General features: G+C 34.9%; 1 protein-coding gene and 1 pseudogene across 1 annotated transcript in view; one reads left to right on the top strand and one right to left on the bottom strand.

The window, feature by feature from the left end:
- The window catches only part of LOC105279391 (cilia- and flagella-associated protein 44-like), a 209003-nt gene that overhangs the window by 7944 nt on the left and 178001 nt on the right, over positions 1-23058 (top strand). The window lies entirely within an intron of this gene.
- LOC113562360 lies at positions 16103-17122 on the bottom strand (annotated as a pseudogene).

Below are 23058 nucleotides of genomic sequence, written 5' to 3'. Positions count from 1 at the left end.
ATATCATTACTTTTGTAGAGTTCTTTTTTTCTTCGCGCGCGTATACTTGGCGCCTTTTTTGTACCTTTTTTTAAAAAGGTAATTTTGTTGTGATATCATTACTTTTGTAGAGTTCTTTTTTTTCTTCGTTTTATTAACGGCATTAATAACATTTATTATCAGCAAAATGATATTTCGCACTAAATTATTAGTTACTTACTTTATTACAGTATAATTTTGCAACTATGCAACACTTCTTTTACTCTCACCAACCCTGTATGGGCGCAAAGCGACTTTGTATCCTTGTATATATGCGGGCGCAAAGCGATCCTTGTATATATACGGGAGCTGATATATACTTTATGTACTATCAAGTTTTTGTAAGAATAATATATAAATATCTTTAGCACCTCTAGGCCATTGTCTTTTTTTAATTTGTGCATCATCAGCTTCAGTCCAATTACTAGACATTCCTTCTCTACATATACTCGTGTAATGACCATCCTCAATACATAAACCACTATGAAATATAGCATTCATAAGCTTATACATTTGTCTAGCTATTACAACTTTAGTTGTAGGAATAGTACATATATTAAATTTACGTATTGCTTTCACCATTTTATCATCTTGAGATGAAAATAATACTAAACGAATAATAACTATATCTTTCGTTACTGTTAATTCGTTCTTCAACAAAATATCATTTCCTGTACACTGTTCGCATGACCTATCAGATTCACACCAATGGGAAACTGTAACATTTAATAAATCATTAAGAGTATAGCTTTTTTCCCAAATTGTTAATAGGTATTGAAATAACTACATCGTTACAAGTAAATTCCTTTGTATAATCACAAGATTTACATCGACTAGTAGAAGTTACTTGATGCTCTACCAGTTGTCTTATACAATCATATTTAGTGAACAGGATTGTAAGAAACTCAAACACATCACGTTTCACATTTATTGAAAACGGTTCTCCTAAATATTGCCGTACTGCATATGTATTCAAATTGCACATTCCATTTTCATATCGATGCATTAACATTCTTAAAACATCTGATTTATTACACTTCACCAATTGTTTTCTAATAGGACTTAAATGCATTAGACATTGTAATGCTGCATTTGCATAACACGAAACATTGTCTGTATTTTGTAAACCATGTAAAACCCAAGCAACATTTTGTCGTAAGTTTTGACATATTCTAAATTTATATTTCTAAACATATGTTTATAACATATAAACATATGTTTAGAATAGGGCAATCATGTTGAATCGTCTTGACTTTACTTCTCTCATAGTTTCCGAGATATTCGCAATTTTCTTTGACAAACAGTTTTTTTGCTATATCTCGCGAACGGAGCGTCCTAGAGGGTTCGTTCAGGGCCCATTCGACGGGGTTTTCGAGCCGCAATGAGTACCCTATATATTAAAAGACCGACTGCTGCTGCTGCTGCCATCTAGGAATAGAAAAATGTACTGCACAAATGACGACGGTAATGATAACGACGTTTCTTAATCGAAAATTTTCCAATTTCATACGTTGCATCGTAATATCTGCACTTGTAACGCACATAGAAATAAAATAAAAAACTTTTCTTATATAATTCGACCCTAAGCTATCCATTGAGGTTACTCTGATAATGATCTTTTCAGAGGTTATTAAAATCTGATAATCTAAGCGTGTCTGAAAACGTCGCTTCGCGTAAAGATACCCGGTCGTGATGCAACGTCGTCCCCGTCGTCGTCCGGCGACGTGGGGCAACGTCTTCGCCGTCGCCGTCCGGCGACGTGGGGCAACGTCTTCGCCGTCGCCGTCCGGCGACGTGGTGCAACGTCTTCGCCGTCGCCGTTCGGCGACGTGGTGCAACGTCGTCCCCGTCGTCGTATATTATACGGGTATATAGTATACCCAGTATGTTATAATTAATAATTAATCATCAGAATAAATAAAGTTTAATTTATTGTGTCAAATTTTTCTAGAATCACTAATACAAGTTTTTCGGATTGGATCACTTAAAATCGGACACCCTATATATAATAATCGAAAGCCGACACCCAGTATATCATAAGATAAGATAAAGTGAGATACCCTATATATTATAATTAAAATGAGACCTCTAAAAAACCAGAAACAACAAAGGTATATAGATGTACCGCTAGCGCCTCTCGCGGCAGAAAGGTGAACTGTACACCAAAAATTCGTGGTCGATGACCAAGACGACGTTTCTTACATGTAAATTTCGAGATTTGCACTTTGCATCGTAATATCTGCACTCGTAATGCACATAGAAAAAAAATAAAAAAACTTTTCTTATATAATTCGACCCCAAGCTATCCATTGAGGTTACTCTGAAAATGATCTTTTTAGAGGTTATTAAGATCTGATAATCTAAGCGTGTCTGAAAACGTCGCTTCGCGTAACAGTACACGGTCGGTCTCGCTGCGCGTATACTTGGCGCGAGACACTACCGTGTCTCTTGATTATCTTTGAGATTAAGTACCAAAATGCACTATTTAACAATTATTGTAAAAATTACAGCCTATGGCCATCTTTTCCGTATGGCCATCATATCCTAAGTTACCCTACATATAGTGAGATATATCTGTGGGGGCTGCGAGTGCTTATCTTCGCCCCTGTTTCAATCTTCCTTCTTTTCACTCGCGGGCATCTAACGTGTTCAGCTTTGCCCGCGGGTAACTGGGCGTCCGCGGGCAGTGCCCACTTGTCGATCCCTACCTTATACCTTAATCCATAATCGAAATGATATGTTGATATCACAACTTTGTGTATTAAAATGATGTTATATAATACTTTTTCGATAAAATCAACCATCACGTGTACTTGGCGTCTGTTTTGTACTTTTTTTGAAAAATTTTGTAGGGATATCACATCTTTTTTAGTATACATTTTGTACATATATCAAATAATCCAAACAATTACGATTTTTATATGTCATATGTGCACAAAATACAACTGTTGCTGCTATCCAACGTTTTACAGATAAATAACAATTTAAATTACTTAATTAATTACATAATTAAATTAGCAAGTAATATTACTTTAGAATCAATTAGATATAACTAGTATTAATTAATTATAATGAAGAATCTGAAGATTGATAAAAAAAAGTTTCAGTTATTTTATTTCAATATTACATTTTAATTAGGATTAAATGGTTGATCATAATTATTAAACTTGATCAAGCGACACGGTAGCGTGTGATGCCAAGTACATAAAAAGTACATAGCCGTATGAGAAATAGGCGTTTGATGCGGCACTGGCACTATATCGTTGAGGTGCTACTAACAAGTAAACTTACCCAAGTGATACACTCCGATTTTTTTCAAAGGACCCCGCACATTTCTTATGGAAATGTGCGGGGTCCTTTGGCACAAATGTAGAACTACGAAAAATATTTGACCCATGTTGTTTTGTGCCCATAAGCGGTTTTAAGGGTTAATACCCCTCCATTTTTCCACCTATCATCAATAAGTATAATAAAAATACATAAGAAACAAACTTTACTGCAAAATATAGTTCTTTGTAGCGCTAATTAACTTGTAGCGACGTAAACATTCTCCTTTAATATAAAGCCTATTTATTACAGTAAGGAAATAAACTGTAAGATACATTATTACCAGATTTTTAATAAATTTATTTGCAAATAAAATTGTCACATTCGATAATAAAAACTCGGTTCCTGCCGAAGCAGAAAATAATCAAGAATGAGGTGAAGAGTTCCTATGCTATGTTTTTCTTTTAGTGTTTCTTTTTAACGTAATATGTTATAAATGTTATGATCTTTTGTTTCTATACATATATATATTTTACATATACTTTTTTAATTTTTAATAAATATAATTTTTAGGTATTTTTGTATTTTTATTTTTTTGTATGTTTTTTATTTATCATTTATATTAATTATTATATGTATTATATATTATTATTAATATTTATTTATTTTATTTTTATTAATATTTCTTGTATTTTCCTTAGGTTTTTCGAGGGAGAAAGAGAGAGATTGTTTTTTCTTTTACCTTTCCTTTTTAATTTTACTAAGTTTATAATTGTTGAAAATGTGTGTACAGTAATCCTATTTGTGATTTCTGTTACACATTGTTGTTTTTAGATGTGCTTGGTGCACAAAATTAAAGTGCATACAGCATTTTTCTGATCAAAAAACTTCTGGGCATCCTCAGTACTCTACACACTTTCAAGAATTATAACAGAAGTAAAAAGGAAAGGTAAAAGAAAAAACATCTTTCTCTCTCTTTCTCTCTCTCGACAAATCTAACAAAACTATTAAAACCAATATCAAGCGACGCGGTAGCGTCGCGACGCCAAGTACATAATTAAAAAGAAAGTTCCGAACATTGAGAGTCACTGTATAATATCGAGTGTTACCAATTTCATTGCATAAACGTGGCGCGCTACCAAGTAGCTTATCTGGAATTCATGCCATTTGACAGGTCATATCAACTTATGATTAAAATATCTCAGGAATTACAGCCGTAATAAAAAATCTAACGGCACTTGTATAATAAAATGTGAATGCGAGCTTTCGATCGCGACCAGTTCGAATAAGATTGGTGCAGTCAATCCTGAGATATTATAATCGTACGTTAGAATCGTGATGTTCCGTTTTCCGTATTCTGGTTCAGACTCATGTATACGTATGTTCGCACATACACATGCAAAGCGATTTTGTCCCTCAAGCTGCTGTTCACACATACATGATGTAATTTATTATGAATTAAAAATGATTTTAATAATACATGGGAAATGTTTTATTTTACGATAAAGATATAAATCGCAAATACTATAAAAAATGTGATACATAGGAAATGTTTTATTTCACGATAAAGACATAAATTGCAAGTAATTGCAAGCAACATCATCGACGACGACGACGATGACGTTGCACCACGTCGATGACTACGACAACAACGACGACGACGTTGCACCACATCGACGACGACGACAACGACGTGATGCAACGTCATATTAGTTAGTGAGAAAGGGATTGACTGCACCAATCCACGAATTTCATTGCATAACGTCGAGCGCTACCACATTCATTGCATAAAATTATAAAACTCGTAAAAATGATTTATGTGAAAGTTAAGTTATATTGTTAAAGTTATAATAAAAAATATTGTAAATCACATAGAGAAATTTTGTTAGCAAAACAGAAAAAAGTATAAAATATATAAAAATAATGGTAAACCTGAAGAAAAGGGGAGCAGTCTCCGATGACCTTGACCTTGACATATGTTATAACGGTGACCCTCCAGAGTGACCTTCAAAAGATTTTAACCGGCGCTCGTTTATTAAAAAGTTATTAACAAAAGAAGTTTCGAAATAGGTAATACTGAAAGAGAGTCTCCTCCTCATCGTTTTCGCGGGGTTCAAAAGCGGGAATAAAAAACGGGGTTGGGTTGGGTTAGGTTATATTTTCCGACTCTGGAGCCCCGGACAGAGACGCATCGTTTTCAGCCCATTTCGTGGGAGGGCGGGAGGCAGGGGCTTCGCCCCCCCCCCCCCGGCGGGTTCCGTCCCGTGTACTACGTGATCACAATAGATCTGTTCTTTTTAGCTGCACTACTGAACTAGTGTAGTTAGTTAGAATGAGACGAATATACTTTCTTTCACTCTAACTGCACTAGTTCAGCAGTGCAGCTAAAAAGAAAAGACCTATTTTGATCACCTAGTACACGGGACGGAACCCGGCGGGGGGAGGGGCGAAGCCCCTGCCCCCCGCCCTCCCGCGAAGCGGGCTGAAAACGATGCTTATGTGTCCGGGGCTCCTTGAGAGATTCTCACCCTCTCGTGTGGATCTCCATTTGTGTGGAAAATTTGTGTAAAATTATTAAACTTCTTTTGTTAATAACTTTTTGAATAAACAATGACAGACGAGTAAAACCTTCTGTACGTTACTTAGGGTCCTTTATAACATATGTTAAAGTGAACATGATCGGAGCTGCTTCTCCTAATATATATAATTACACGAAAAAATCGATATCTCGAAAACCAATAGAGATATCGATTTAAAACTTTCAGATTCTTTTTTCCCATCCAAAATCCTATAAGAATCCTATAAGAATCCTATAAGAACTGTCAAACTTTGGTACCACGAAAATTATAATCTTGCCGAAGATCCGGAAAACTATGTTGGAAAAAAATAGTTATTGTAAAAAAATATGAAGGGTGTATATTTTGCGGGCTCCCCCGATTGATTATCAATGTTAGAGTCACAACGAAGATTTTTATCAAAAAAGCCAAAAAAACGAAATTCGGAAAAGGCCTTATTGTAAATAATTACCAAACTTTAGGTTAAAGCAGAGAATACTTTGTAAATACTTATAGTAAACCAAACTATTCTAAATATTAACGATTCACTGCTTTAAATGACTTCAAAATAACTACTACATTTTCGAAACTTCTTTTGTTAATAACTTTTTAGCAAACAACGAGCGACGGGTGAAACCTAGTGCGAATTATTCGGGAAGGTGACCTTTGTAATATATGTCAATATCATGTTCTTGCTTTGCGTGGACAATTCGTGCGAAATCATTAAACTTTTTTGTTAATAACTTTTTAATAAACAACGAGCGACGGCTAAAACCTTTTGAAGGTCACTCAGGAATGTGTTCTCTATAATATATGTCAAGGTCAAGGTCATCGAAAACTGCTCCCCTTTTCTTCAGGTTTACCAAAATAATTTACATTATATAAAAATCAAAAGATTATTCTTAATAAAACTTATTACAAATTGCATCGGAACGATGTACGTGTTAGCATGCAAAATAATTGATAATAAAACATATAAAAAGAAATTATGTAATACGAATTATATGTTCAAAAGAATGTAAAACTAAAATATAGTCAAATTTTTAAAATTTCCAAAAAAGAGTGAGATCCCTAAAAAACCTTTTTAAAAAAAGAAAAAATATATACGCCAAGTACATAAAAACTCTCAACTTGTCAAAACTCAAAACTAAATATGAAATCAATAATTAACTAGCCAAGTATCTAGAAGTAGTTTGAGTATTTTACCCAAACGTTTTCCATGCATACTCTCTTATCGCATGACGACATTGAAGTACTTGGCGTGCCCGGATCGCAGTGGTCATGTATTCTTGTAAATTTGTACAATATCTTGATTTGTATTGTATCTTGTATCTTCATGATTTTCAATAATGACTCGCAAATGATTTTGTGTCTCTTATAGGTAGGACAGGACGTTTTAATGTGATTCGGGCACGCCAAGTACTTCAATGTCGTCATGCGATAAGAGAGTATGCATGGAAAACGTTTGGGTAAAATACTCAAACTACTTCTAGATACTTGACTAGGTAATTATTGATTTCATATTTAGTTTTGAGTTTTGACAAGTTGGGAGTTTGTATGTACTTGGCGTATATATTTTTTCTTTTTTTAAAAAAGGTTTTTTAGGGATAAGATATATTTAAAAATCTAAAATAAATAAATAAATATTAATAATAATACATATAATAATTAATATAGATGATAAATAAAAAATATACAAAAAAGTAAAAATACAAACATACTATACATTACCAAAATATTATATTTATTAAAAAGTAAAAAAATATATATATGTATAGAAGCAAAAGATCATAACATTTAGACATATTTACGTTAGAAACACTAAAAGAAAAACATAGCATAGGAACTCGTCACCTCATTCTTGATTATTTTCTGCTTCAGCAGGGACCGAGGTTTTATTATCGAATGTGACAATTTTATTTGCAAATAAATTTATTAAAAATCTGGTAATAATGTATCTTACAGTTTATTTCCTTGCTGTAATAAATAGGCTTTATATTAAAGGAGAATGTTTACGTCAATATATGTAATTAACAACTCAAACATCCTCTATAATCGAAGCCGCTACAATGTTTTCCAATCTTCTTACTGATTTGCGATTTGAACCATTTATTGTTCGAATAATTTAAAACACTGCATTTTACAAATTTGATGCAATATTTAAGTATCACTTACTTTTACAATATATTAACTCTTATAACAAACGTCACCATACTGTATTTTTTCAACTTTTTTGCCATTTTGGTGAAACATCTTATTGTTTAAACAAATAATTTTGCAAATCTGACTTCAAATTCACAATTAGCGCTACAAAGAACTATTTTTTGCATTAAATTGTTTCTTATGTATTTTTATTATGCTTATTGATGATAGGTGGAAAAATGGAGGAGTATTAACCCTTAAAACCGCTTATGGGCACAAATGAAAAAACATGGATCAAATGTTTTTCGTAGTTCTACATTTGTGCCAAATTTGAAAAAAATCGGAATGTATCACTTGGGTAGGTTTAGTTGCAAGTTTGCAAGTAGTTTTATCTCGAGTTTTGGCCTTGTCAGATTTTCCGATAAAATAATCTCAGAAACAAAGGTCGTAATAGAAAATCTAATGATACTTTTATTATATAATGTTGATACGATCTTTCGATTGCGAGTAACCCGAATGAAATTGGTCAATCCTGAGATCTCGAGTCCATGTAAAATGACACTTTTGGCTTCCAGTATTATTCAGTTTTCAGTCTCACGTGTACACGCAGCGGCAGGAAAGGAGCGCCTCGGCAAATTCACAGAGCTATATGTGTTATATGAGAGTTATATGTGTGATACTGAAAATCGCGTAGCGCCGAACACGCATACACACGAAGCTCGTACGTACGTGTCACTGGAAGCGCCGAGGAGATCGAGGAGCGAAAGGAAAAGGTAGTGGGGGGCACTGCAAAGCTGCATCCTTCGCGCAAGACACACGATCGAGAGAGAAAGCATTACAAGACGTGATGCCAGCTACTGCTGTCCTATATAGTTGTCTCACTCTCGACACCTAAATTCAGAGAGTGCGAAGAAGATAGCTATATATCGGATAGGACACCGCGGTGTTTCTCTATATGTGTCTCGCTCGCTCCAAAGCCATGTGTCGCGCTTTCCTTTCTTTTCCTTTACGAAACGGCTAGCATTGAGCGGCATGCATTCATATTATCATTATATTATTATAATTAATTCGATTATAATTCATTCGATTATATCATCTAAAGAGATGAAATTAATTTAATGAAGAATATAAATTCTTATTAAAATAACAAACATAAAGATGAGATCACCTATATTGATCTGCAGCGGACTTGATGCTTAATAAGAATTTTGTGTGAATTTTTACCATCTTCAGCTCATGCAAACTGCGCGCCGCAAATTTCGTCGATCTTGAAACATAGTCCTTACATGAAGCCGGATTACGTAATCACACAATATCACACATGTAATATCACAAATTAAATTGACGGGCAATTTAATAGTTTGATGTAGAAACTAAACTAAGAAACATGTATAAAATTCCCTTTCCCCGAAAAATATTAAAATTTTTAATTATATTTAATTCTAAATTTTTAATTCTTATTAAAATGCTAAATTATACTATACACAGCCAAAGTGCACTCTATATTTTTGCGTAAAATTACAACTATCATTGCGGGTAATTTTGAATCTTATTATTATATATTAGAAACTATGCTTAAAAGTAAAGGAAATTATATTTAATAATGCATGCTTATTCTGATTATTTATTGATTTATTTATTATTGCGTACTATTTTATACATTCAAAATTTAAATTTGCAACATAATATTCCTAGAATATTTATTTTAATTTTCACGATATTTTCTAAAAATTTTTTATTGTATAATTATACTTTTTCTTATTTTTGAACATAGTTTCGCGAATTCAGTACTTTTTTTAAAGTATTTTTAATATTGGCTGCTAGTGTGATAGCCGTAGGACATTCGATACTCGAATAGAAAAAGTGCAAATGAAACACTGCGCTGCGTCTAAATTCTGTAACTTTAACAACAGTGTCATTATTGTTATGTTATCATTGCGCATAATATATGATTCAAAAAGCTGCATAAACACAATATAATAATATATAATGATAACGACACTCTCGTCAAGAGTTACAGAATAGGCTTACTGGCCGGACACCGCCGGCCAGCCGGCTATTCGGACGAGTGAGACGCCTCTGTAGACGCTTCTACTCGCAAAAACAGTGAAAGTTTTATTGGCCCTGAAAAGGGCCGATCGTGGGGAAAGCGCAGAAGCATTTTTTAATAATCAGTCTAATATCCAGACCGGTCAACAACTTAATTAAGTCGATTTGGTATCGAGTTATTCAAGTTTGCGAGAAAGTCTGGAACCGAAGTTCTTCCCAGATTTCTCGCGTGATTGACTAACACTACTACCGTCCTCTCCCTTCGTGGTTCTCATCGTTGAACCATTTGTGCCCAAACATTTTCGATTAATAAAAGAATAACTTGTTATAACGACCAAGTTGGCAATTTTTATTTAGTTACACAACGTTTCGATTTTCGATTAAATTTAGATCCGGTGAACGAGCAGGCCAGTTGACCAACTGGATCTCCGGATGATCTTGAAACCATGCTCATGTTTCACGCGAAGTGTGGACTCCGGAGTTATCCTGCACTAGTCGGATACGTGGCATATCCTCTGCGGAGTAGATTGCGCGTACTGATGGAAGTAAGACTTCCTCCAGTATGCGAATGTACCCCGCAGAGTTCATTCTTGCGGGAATGTCCACCAGTTCTCCGATTGCAGTGCCGGGAATCCAGCCCCACATCGCGCATGAAATCCTCCCACTTCTGTGGGTAGGCACATGTGCAGAATTCAGCCGTTGATCCCTTGGACGCCATACGTGAGGTATGCGGTCGGCAGACGATACGAAGACTTTTTCGTCGGTCCAAATTGTAGCCTCCCACTCCTCACGGCTCGTCACCAGGTGTTCCAAAGCGAACGCGATACGCTGATCCCGATGGACAGGAGTCAGCGGAATTTTGTGGGCTGGTCGGTAGCAGCGATACCCAGCTTCGTTGAGATGTCGCCGAGCGGTTCTCTTCGATATTTGGACGTTCGCCACGTTGATGATCTCCTGGACGGTGCCGAAGGGTTGATCAGCAACTGCAGCGACGATTGCCTGATCTTGCTCCGCCCCGGTTCTACGAGGACCACGATTATTACGACGATGATCATGCAAAGCATGATCACCGTTTTCGTTAAATCGTTGTATCCATCGTCGAACAGTTTTTACAGAATACGGAATTTCAGCAGCAATTTCTGCTACTGTCCTTCCGGCCTGCCACTGTTCGACGATACGACCTCGTATCTCAGGACACAAGTTCTGAGGTATCGTTAGAATTTATCACAATATCGTCCGCTCAATGCAACACCACGATAAATAATAAGAGAAAAATAGGAAAAAAACATTTAATAAACGCGGTCTCCTAGTAACAAAACAACAAATGAAGAAAAAAAAACTTTTAACACTTTTGATCGCCCACTGTAAATCGCATGTGTTTCTCACGGGGTACAATTACAGCTACCTCGCTAGCAGCCAATATTGAAAATACTTTAAAAAAGTACTGATTTCGCGAAACTATGTTCAAAAATAAGGGAAAGCATAGTTACAATAAAAAATTATTAGCAAATATCGTGAAAATTAAAATAAATATTCTAGGAATATTATGTTGCAAATTTAAATTTTGAATGTATAAAATAGTACGCAATCATAAATAAATCAATAAATAATTAGGATAAGCATGCATTATTAAATATAATTTCCCTTAGTTTTGAGCATAGTTTCGCGAATTCAGTACTTTTTCAAAGAATTTTCAATATCGGCAACTATTTATAATAATAAGACTCAAAATTATCCGCAATGATAGTTGTAATTTTACGCAAAAATATTTTATAGCGATTCACACAAAATTATTATTAGGCATCAAGATCCGCTGCAGATAGATATTTCATCTTTATATTTGATATTTTAATAAGAATTTGTATTCTTCATTAAATTAATTTTATCTCTTTCAATGATACAATCGAATGAATTATACACCCAAAAAAACTTCTATTCTTAAACTAGGAATTCCTCTAAGCAAAAAATCTTACATATTAATGGTATATTCTTTTAGATATACGTATTCATCTATAAAAGAGTGGATGCGTGAACTATACTCAATAGTAAATTCCTCTATCAGAAATATCACTATGTAATTTGAATAGCCTCTTGAAATAAGAGGATATGCAAGATATTCGCGGCACGCGCGCTTGTTAGAAGAAGATTGTCATTTAAGTATTTGTTTTGTGACAATCGACTGCACGATGCGCAGAGGTGACTGCGAACCATCATTCCGAAGGGGACAGTCGTCAGGTGCACAACAATTGTCCCGAGTTTTTTTTTCAATTTGTTATTTCGTATTTCACTCACTTTTGCAATTGGCCATATCAAACCTGAAAGGGATCGGGTGCCATTACACACTAAGAAGAAGAAGACTGCGAACGGCGCGAAGCGCTGAGCGCACACATACGCAGTTCTTGCTTGGTGTGTCATGCTTCACTATCGTGAGTCGTGATCCGCGGTTGCCGTCTGGCACACAGTGTGCGTCATAGCGAGTAGCGTGTGCTAGTGGTGGGCGATGTTCAAAAAAATTAGTAACTCGGAAATAACCGATGCAAAACAACACCGATGTTGGGAAATAGATCATATCGATATATTTTGCCAAATATATCGATATGAATCGATTCGTTTTTACGAGACTAAAGCGCGCCTGATTTGAATAGTTATAACTAAAAGGGAAAAGAAACCGTCAAGAATCTAATAAAAAGCTATTAAATCTTGACAAAGAAAAACTAAAATAAAACTAATTTCAAACTAGTAAGCATATCTTAAGTAGTATTCTTTTTATTCATGTACAAAATTGAGCAAGAGATGTTGATGTTCCTGGTGATGATTTGAATGTCGTATGATGATTTACAATTCCTATTTCATTTTTGTAATTCCAAAGTTATGTCTGCTTGCAAATATATACCTACACAAAGAAAGTATTTATCGCGCCCGATGTGATCAGGCCTCGAATATAACACCGGGGAACAAAAAAAAACTTCTTTTATGTTGCCAAAGGTTTAAGATCGGTTTATATAATATTTGAGAGTCCTGATTTCGTAGTATATATCACTTTGGCTGAATTGACTCTAAGTTTTAAAATAATCGAAATCAGTCATTGACCTATTCTTAAATTGTAATTACCTCCCGAATGAATCAAACCTGCTTTACTTGACAAAACGACGTACATACATTCAATTCGTTATCAACTACCCTCCTCTAAAAAAATAACAAGAACTTGTTTTATTAGTGTTAGTTTAACTAGTGACCTCATTTGAGTACATATACGAGCATTTTACGGTTTTCGTAGCTTATTACACTGAATGTTGTAAGTGTATAGTATATTCTGTGTTTTGTACTAACATATTGTAAATATATATCAATAAATAATGAATAAAAATTATATGGTTATGTTTTCTTTATATTGACTTTATTTCTTTTATGAATATTTAGGGCATAAGCATTGCTCGAAAACTAGAGTCAATCTAGAAAAAATAACTGCATATTCGAAATCGGGAGCCCCTAATTATTCAAAATCGACTCATAAATCTTTGGCAACAGATTGACTGTTCCCCGGTGTAATTTATTGTGTGTTGATCGTCATCTGTAGAATTATATCCATACAAGGTATATAAAGTCTGTTTTTTATTCCTGCACTGCTGAACTGGTGCAATATGTTAAAGTGAGACAAGTATATATTTTCTCACTCTAACTTATTGCATCAGTTCAGCAGTGTAGGAATAAAAAACAGATCTATACATCTAAAAAGTACTATTCAAAACAGCGATCAATAATCAATAATAATGGTAGTTTATTTGCGTATTAACGACAGATAGTCGGATAAAGAGAGATTGCGAGTACAAAACGATTCCTAGTCATATTTATTCGAAAATAAACGACATATGGATAATTAAGGGTAACTGTCAGGTGCTCTCATAATGAAGAATTTATTTATAACAGATAATGCATAACACACTGTAAACACTGCCGAAACGAAGAGCAGCAAGTACTATTTTGGCTGCATTCAGCGGACTCAACAGTTGAACAACGTTACTAGAGCTGTGTTCCGAAATATACTGCCAGTACTGAAAATGTATAGTATACGCAACGTGAACTATAGATTTTCAGTACTGGCAGTGTATTTTGGAACGCAGCTTAATTGCGTACTTTAATAAAATTAACAAGTTTAGTGAATACAATAACACAATACGTCATAAAGTGAAGTTAGTTCAAATATCGATTTTATTCTTAAAAACCTCGATTTTTCTTGATTATTAAAAAGATCGATCAAAAACAACCGATGTAGCGATGAAACATATCGATTTTCCGAACATCGAATGAACATCGCCCATCACTAGCGTGTGCACTGAATTTCAGTTTGTGTTTATTCTTTCGTGCAGTGATATTATGAACGAAGTTCATAAGATCACTAATCAGAAATTTTTAAGGTTAAAAGTAGAAAATATTCGTTTTTAAGGTATCGTCATAAATGCTATAAATAAAAATATTAGATTTACTAGAAGAGGAGATTCCTCTAGCATTAAGAGGATTGTAATCTTAATTTCAGGATCTCATAGTTATAGGATATTCCTCTAGATTTCAGAGTATCATCTTGAGACCATATAGCAGAGGAAAATCCTCTATAATCAAAATGGAACTATTAAAGAATAGAATTTTTTTGGGTGTAATAATATAATGATAATAGAATGAATGCCGCTACGCAGTTTTTAGCGCCACACATATAACGTAGCTCTGTGAATGTAGCCGAGGGACACCTTTCCTGCCGCTGCGTGTACACGTATAATTCAAAGCAAATTTGTCCGCCAAGGCGTATTTTTATGAGCGCTACCAAATTCACTGCATAAACATTGAGCGTTACTACATTCATTGCATAAAATTATAAAACTCGTAAAAATGATTTACTTGAAACTAAAGGGAGTTATAATAACAAATATTAATATAAATCATATAGAGAAAATTTGCTAGAAAAACAGAAAAAATTATAAAATATATAAAAATAATATATATTATAAAAATCAAAAGATTATTCTTAATAAAAAATATTACAAATTGCACCGGACCGATGTGTTAGCATACAAAAATATTGATAATAAAACACATAAAAAGAAATTATGTAATGCTAATGATATGTTACAAAATAATGGAAAACTAAAATATAGTAAAGAAAAATAGATTAAAAATGAATCAGACTTTCTCAGGATGTCGTCATTATATCCCTGGCGGGCCAACTTGACGGATTTTAGGCCGACATTAGACTTAGTTTAGACTTGTTTTAGATGCGTTCTATATGTCAAAACACGTTCACTAGTCTCATTTTTAGACATTTTTGGTCAAATATCTGTCTACACACTGTACAAATGCTGTCGAAATAACGCTGCTTAGTCAGTCTAAAACCTGTCTAATTTATTTATGTAAGTCGAAAATAACAGAAACACCGAGACAAATTCTAGACTACTTTCAGCGGTATCTTGACAATTTGAACGTTCAGGCAAGTCATGTATGAGCTTTTCACTAGTCAAATTAATGAACTTTAGTTATTGTACATTTTTTAATTTTAATATCAATTATGTATTAAATACAATAAAATTTATATTAAAATTTAAAAAATTTACAAAAATAAAGTTCATTAATTTGACTTCTAAAAAGCTCATACATGACTTGTCTGTACGTTATAGATTGTCAAAAATATCGCTGGAACTTGAGGACTGGTCCAGCTGTCCTAGTTAAAGTCTATTATTATTATTATTATTAGCTGGCATTTAAAACTCGAAAGTTCATAGCTGCAATTACCAAAGTTCGCCATCGATCCCTGTCCTGAGCTACTGCCTCTCAATCCCCACTCTCGGCGCCTATATCATTGAGATTCGACTGAATATTGTCTACCCATCTACGTCTTGGTCTACCTAACGGTCTCTTGTCATTTGGTCTACCCGTCATAATTTTATACGCGGTTCTATCCTTTCTCATACGCGCGACATGACCCGTCCACCTTAATCTGCGTGATTTATTGGGTCATTAAGTATGAAACTTTACAAATAGAACATAAACTTTTGCATTTTTTGGCACATGGACATGATTTATTTTCATTCGAAGTATGCGCCCATGTTATTTACACACTTCTGCCATTTTAGTGGTAGTTGGTCTATTCCTCTACTATAGAAGCCAGGAGTACGGGAATCGATGAAGTCGCGGAAGGCTGTTTCGACTGCCTGTTGAGAATTGTAGAATTTTCCCACCAACAAGTCGTTCAAATTCCGGAAGAAGTGATAGTCGGTAGGTGATAGATCTGGTGAATATGGTGGATGACGGAGAGTTTCCAATTCCAACTCCCGTAGCTTTGCCACGGTCAGTCGTGCAGTGTGCGGTCGAGCATTATCATGCAACAGGATTGGCATTGACCGATTGACCAATTTCGGTTGTTTAATAGCAAGTTGTTGCATCATTTCGTCCAGTTGCTTGCAATATACTTCAGCCGTTATCGATGTACCAGGTTTCATAAAGTTGTAGTAGATAACACCTGACCTGGACCACCAAACAGTCACCATAAGCTTCTTCTGTGTAATGTTGGGTTTCGCGTGATGTCTCGGTGGTTCATCAGCGTTCAACCACTGATGTGAGCGTTTACGATTGTCGTAGAGTATCCACTATTCATCGCAGGTGACAATTCGATTAAAAAAAGATTCATTTTTGTGACGGGAAAGCAAAGAAAGGGAAGCCTCTAGACGTTGCGCCTGCTGCGCATCGGTCGATTCGTGCGGGACCCATTTGTCCAACTTCTTTATCTTACCAATTGCAGCTAAATGAACCAATATGGTGGGTATGGAAACATTGAATATCGATGCCAATTCACGTGTACTTTGAGATGGATCGGACTCTACTACGGCTCTCAAGTGATCATTATCCACCTTCGTCTTTGGTCTTCCACGTGGCTCATTAGCGAGGCTGAAATCTCCATCTCTGAAGTTTTTGAACCAATTGCCCACCGTTGCTTTAGTAGTTGAACCTTCACCAAATACAGTGTTGATATTACGAGCTGTCTCCGACCCTGTGGTTCCACGGCGGAACTCATATTCATAAATCACACGAATTTTGCACTTTTCCATAGTTCTATAAAAAAGAATCCACCAATAAAACTAATGAAGATATTTGAACAAACAAATATGACATTTGAAGAGCGAACATACATCTATCACACTAACCTAACCTGATACTGACGTCTGGCGCCAAATTTGAGGTAACAAATGTTAAAGATGGCGCTTTTACATTTGTAAAGTTTCATACTTAATGACCCAATAATTACATTAATTATATCCGGACTATCATAAAGTTTATGCAGCTCGACGTTGTGTAGCCTCCGCCATTCCCCCGTTTCCTCATCGCGTTTCGCCCCGAAAATTTTCCGTAATACCTTATTCTCGAAAACCCTACATTTCTTTTCACCTTGTAAAGTAAGTGCCCACGATTTACTTCCGTACAAAGCTACCGGGAGAATAATGGTTCGATATATTCTAAGTTTTAAACGCCTAGATAATAACCGCGACCCAAGTAATTTACGGACCGAATAAAAGGCTGCATTTCCCGCGTTGATTCTTTTCTTAAGTTCTACCCCAGTATCGTTTCCCTGATTAATAATCGTTCCCAAGTATTAAAAATTGTCAACTCTTTCGAATATATTATCGCGAACCTGTAAATTATCGTTATTCTAATTCCTACTAGTTACCATGTATTTGGTCTTTTCCACACTAACCTGTAAACCGAGATATTTAGCATCATCTATCAATAATTCCACATTTCTTATAATCGTTTCCTTATCGTCGCCTAGCCACGCAGTATCATCCGCATATGTTAAAACTTGAGTTTTACCGTTCAACTGCAGGCCATCCCCACTCTTCTGTACTTCTCTAATTGCATATTCTAAAACTAAATTAAATAAAAGAGGGGATAATGCATCGCCTTGTTTTAGCCCACTATGAATATCAAAAGTATTTGAGATTTTGTTACCGACTTTTACTCTACCCTTTGTCTCTTTTAAACAAGCCTGAATTAAACTATTTAATTTTTTGGGTACCCCTATATAGGCCAGAATTTTAAACAGTGTCGCTCTGTTAATTGAATCGTATGCTTTTTTAAAATCTACATACAATTGACTGGTTGACCAAATTCTCATTTTTTCTCTAAAATTTGTCGAAGAGTAAAAATCTGATCCGAAGTTGACCTATTTCTCCTAAATCCGCATTGATGATCCCCGATTATATTTTCTGCGTATGGTGTCAATCTCGCGAGTAAAATGTTCGACAAAACCTTATAACAAGTTGATAAAAGAGAAATTCCACGATAATTATTGCAATCCATTTTGTCCCCCTTTTTAAAAATCGGAACTATCAACGATTCTGTCCATTGTTCCGGCAGCTCTTCTTTATTCCAAATAATTTTAACTAATTTATGAATTTCGTTCGTTAACTTATTTCCCCCCAATTTTAATAATTCTGCCGGAATCAAATCTATACCCGAAGCTTTGTAATTTTTGAGCCTTTTAATTGCGTTTTTAGTTTCTAACACCGTCGGTTCGTCGATTAAAGGTTCCGCCGTATATACTTCTAAGTTTTCGACAGCCGGATCATTTTCAAATTGAACGTTTAACAGCTGATCAAAATAATTTTTCCACGTATCCACAATTCCTGCCGTGTCCGTAATTAAATTCCCGTTTTCGTCTCTGAGCATCTCCGTTTTAGGCTGAAACCCTTTTCTCCAGTTATTTATTCCTATATACATCCCGCGTACGTTTTTATTTCGCCAGTTTTCATCGATCTCCTCTACCTTACGTTTTAAGTAGTGACGCTTCTTACTTCTAACTAAATCCCTGGCCGATTTATTACTTTTATTATATACCTCTTTGTTAGTGTCCGATTTATCCGATAGCCATCTTAACCGCGCCTTAGTTCTTTCTTTAATCATGTTTTCGCATTCCGAATCAAACCACGGTTTATTTTTACTTCTTCTGCAATAACCGATCGTACTTTCCGCCGATTTAATCACAACATCCCGCACGTTTTCCCATTGCTTATTAACCGCGTTATCTTCCGTTTCGTTGACTTCTTTTAATGCCTCGAATCTACTAACTACTTCGACCGCGTATTTGACGCCGTTGTCTTCTTCCGCGAGATTACATACGTTTATGCGCTTAATTCCGGCCGCCTGTTCTTTATTTTTCCTTGTCGAAAGACGCTTTCTAATTTTTGCAATGACGAGAAAATGATCTGAATCACAATCTGCCCCTCTGTACGACCTAACATCAAGAATATTCGTGTGTCGTCTCCTATCCACGAGAACATGATCGATTTGATTAATCGTATTTCCGTCCGGGGAAATCCACGTTTGCTTATGCATGTTTTTATGTTTGAAGCACGTGCTTTTGATAATCAATTCCTACCGGTCGCGAAATTAATTACCCTATTACCATTTTCGTTGCTGCCATCGTGTAGGCTTTCCAATCCGATGATCGGTTTAAAAATTTCCTCTTTACCAATTTTCGCGTTAAAGTCCCCTAACACGATTTTCATATAATCGCTTGGTAACTGATCTATGATGTGTTCGAGCTCGTCGTAAAATCCGTCTTTAATTTCGTCTTCCTTATCTTCGGTTGGCGCGTGGGCGTTTATTATCGCGATTTTATACCAACGACCTTGTACGACAAGTAACCCTAACCTTTCGTTGACGAACCTAATATTCCTGATCGCGGACGAGATTTTGTTGTTAATCAAAAAACCGACGCCAAAACTATGGGTTTCCGACCCCCCATAGTGTAGTGTATACGCGCCCGAATTTACTGCCCCATTCCCGTCCCACCTAGTTTCTTGTAACGCGACGATCTCTGTTCCGTATCTCCCTACTTCCCGTATCATCATTTGAAACGCGCCCGGTCTATATAAGCTTCGAACGTTCCACGTACCTATCCTGATATCCCCCCCGTTTTTCGACTTTGTGCCGCATGAATTCCTCAAAGTACCCCTCACCCGGAGATTCGAACGGAGGGGTATTTTATTTCCGGAAAATTTTACCCCGAAAGAATCCATGGCGACTTCTGGTTGTTTCTTGATAATAGTCGTTTTACGGTGTGAGTTTATCAGGCCTACGCCCAACCCCCGAACAGGAGGGCCATTTCCAGTCGGCTGTCCGCGGCTGCTTATTCAATTTATTCGCAGCTAGTCCCACATAGAGGCCGTTCCTTTATCCGCAACCTGAGGACGCGCTGTGTCGTGGTGTCTGAGACCCACTCTCTTAGGGAGTTACTACACTTAGTTAACCTACCCCTAAGACTAGCGGCTGTTGTGCTAGCACAGCACAGTTAAAGTCAATACTTGGATTAAATAACGATATATAATTAATAAAAAGTATCCTACTATATGATAATTTATAATAACTACTATTACTATAAATAATATAAATATATAAATAATAATAATAATAAAATAAAAATTGTTAATTTGTTATCGTGTTGAACCTATTTCACATTTTTATACTAAGTAGACAATATAATAAAAGCGTAATGTTAGATTATAAAAATATATATCCAATTCAGATTATGAAATCAATATGCAATTAATAATTTATTTAATCAATAAAATTGCATGTTCCAAAATCTTACTGGCAAAAAACTGAATTGTAGAAAGAACATAAATAGAATATAAACTGCAACTTCGCAAATATAATTAATTATGTAATCGAGATTTTTTTATAAATATTGCACTTTATTAATATAAACAATATATTATAAACTTTTATTTTTATAAATAATCTTTATAAATACTTTATTTTTATAAACACTTTTATATTTTATAAATATCAGCTCCATGTTAATATCGTATTTCTGATTTAAATAACGATTTAATTGTGTTAGTTGCACTTCTCATACCGAAATTGTGAGCGTTAATGCACTTAATGTTAATATATTATACAAAAAAGCGCCAAGTATACGCGCCCGAAGTTCTTTCAAAAAAGAATTCTACACACCCGAAGTTCTTTCAAAAAAGAACTCTACGCGCCCGAAGTTCTTTCAAAAAAGAACTCTACGCGCCCGAAGTTCTTTCAAAAAAGACAATAAATCTACAAAACTAATGATATCAACAAATTGCGCCAACTACAATGGGTATTTATGCAAACCAGAAAATCTATTACTTTTTATTATTACTCTTTGGCCGATATTCATTGTTGATTCTTATTTAAGACCATCTTAAGTACATTCATAAGATATTTGAATTGATACGAATAAATATTTTAATACATGTACATATATAAATATGTCAATACAAATGTGTTTTTTGAAAATACTTGGCACTGCTAAACCGAATAAAAAATTCTGTTAGTATTTAAATAATCTAAACATTACAATAATTTGCTTAGACTCTAATTTACACAACAACTTGCCGAAATGTACAAATGTAGTTAATTACACTTATTCTATACTTAACTCTAATGTCTCACACACGCGCGCGCGCGCACGAGAGAGGGGCACACACACACACACCTAACTTACATAACACAATCGCCGAAATACACACACGCACACACACACACACATTCACAAGAGAGGAAGAAAGAGAATAAGGCAATTAACATATTGGTTCGATTTGTTGAACATTTTTTATTTGGTTTAGCAGTACCAAGTATTTTCAAAAAACACATTTGTATTGACATATTTATATATGTATATGTATTAAAATATTTATTCGTATCAATTCAAATATCTTATGAATGTACTTAAGATGGTCTTAAATAAGAATCAACAATGAATATCGGCCAAAGAGTAATAATAAAAAGTAATAGATTTTCTGGTTTGCATAAATACCCATTGTAGTTGGCGCAATTTGTTGATATCATTAGTTTTGTAAATTTATTGTCTTTTTTGAAAGACCTTCAGGCGCGTAGAGTTCTTTTTTGAAAGAACTTCGGGTGTGTAGAATTCTTTTTCGAAAGAACTTCGGGCGCGTATACTTGGCGCTTTTTTGTACCTTTTTTTAAAAAGGTAATTTTGTTGTGACTTCACACATTTTGTAGTGTGAAGTATTCTTTTTTATACTATATGAGGATTTGCATAACACGAAACATTATCTGTATTTTGTAAACCATGTAAACCCCAAGCAATATTTTGCCGTGATATTTGATTTTGACAATTCTCTTGAAGCAATTACTTTTGACAATGCCCATGGAACATCTTTCACTTTGCGATAGCGTTCTTTTGTAACAATAATTTACAATGAGATTTTAAGGCATAAAACTTAAAATTTAGGCTCGATTGCACCTTTGTGTTTTTATAAAGGGCACATAAAAAAGAGACGAAGAGTGAATTAAGAGTGAATATTCTCAATTATAAGCTTTATAATAAATATTCTAAATATTTTACTATTTTAATTTTTTAATTATATCGATATCTTAACAAATGGCAAAGTTAGCTATTTTTTATTTAAACAAATGTTAATAACTTTTAAAAGTTCAACTATAAACCAAACAATTAGAAACGATCCTGAAAAAAACAGCGCAAGCGGATTCGCGATATCTTAACAAATGGCAAAATTAACTATTTTTTATTTAAACAAATGTTAATAACTTTTGTCAGTTCAACTACAAACGAAACAACTAGAAACGATTCTGAAAATGATAGCGCAAGCGGATTCGCGATATCTCAATCACACAGATATACCGACAGCATGAGATCGGCGTTGCTGCCACCTATCGGAGCAAAACTGTACTGTACAAACGACGATGACGACGATAATAATAATGATGACGTTTCTTAATCGAAAATTTACCAATTTCAGAATTTGCATCGCAATATCTCCGCTCATAGGGCACGTAAGAGAAAAATGAAAACACTTTTATTACATAATTCGACCGCAAGCTATCCATTCAGCCTACTTAGAAGTTCATCCGTTCAGCGGTTATTGAGATCTAATAATCTGAGTGTCTGCGAAAGCGTCGCTTCGCGTAAAAGAGTCACGGTGCGGTCTCACTGCGCGTATACTTGGCGCGAGACACTACCGTG

The sequence above is a fragment of the Ooceraea biroi genome, chromosome 8 (genome assembly GCF_003672135.1).
Source record: "Ooceraea biroi isolate clonal line C1 chromosome 8, Obir_v5.4, whole genome shotgun sequence".
NCBI classification, from domain to species: domain Eukaryota; kingdom Metazoa; phylum Arthropoda; class Insecta; order Hymenoptera; family Formicidae; genus Ooceraea; species Ooceraea biroi.
Note: the sequence above shows the minus strand (reverse complement) of the source record. Positions and strands in the feature narration are given on the sequence as shown.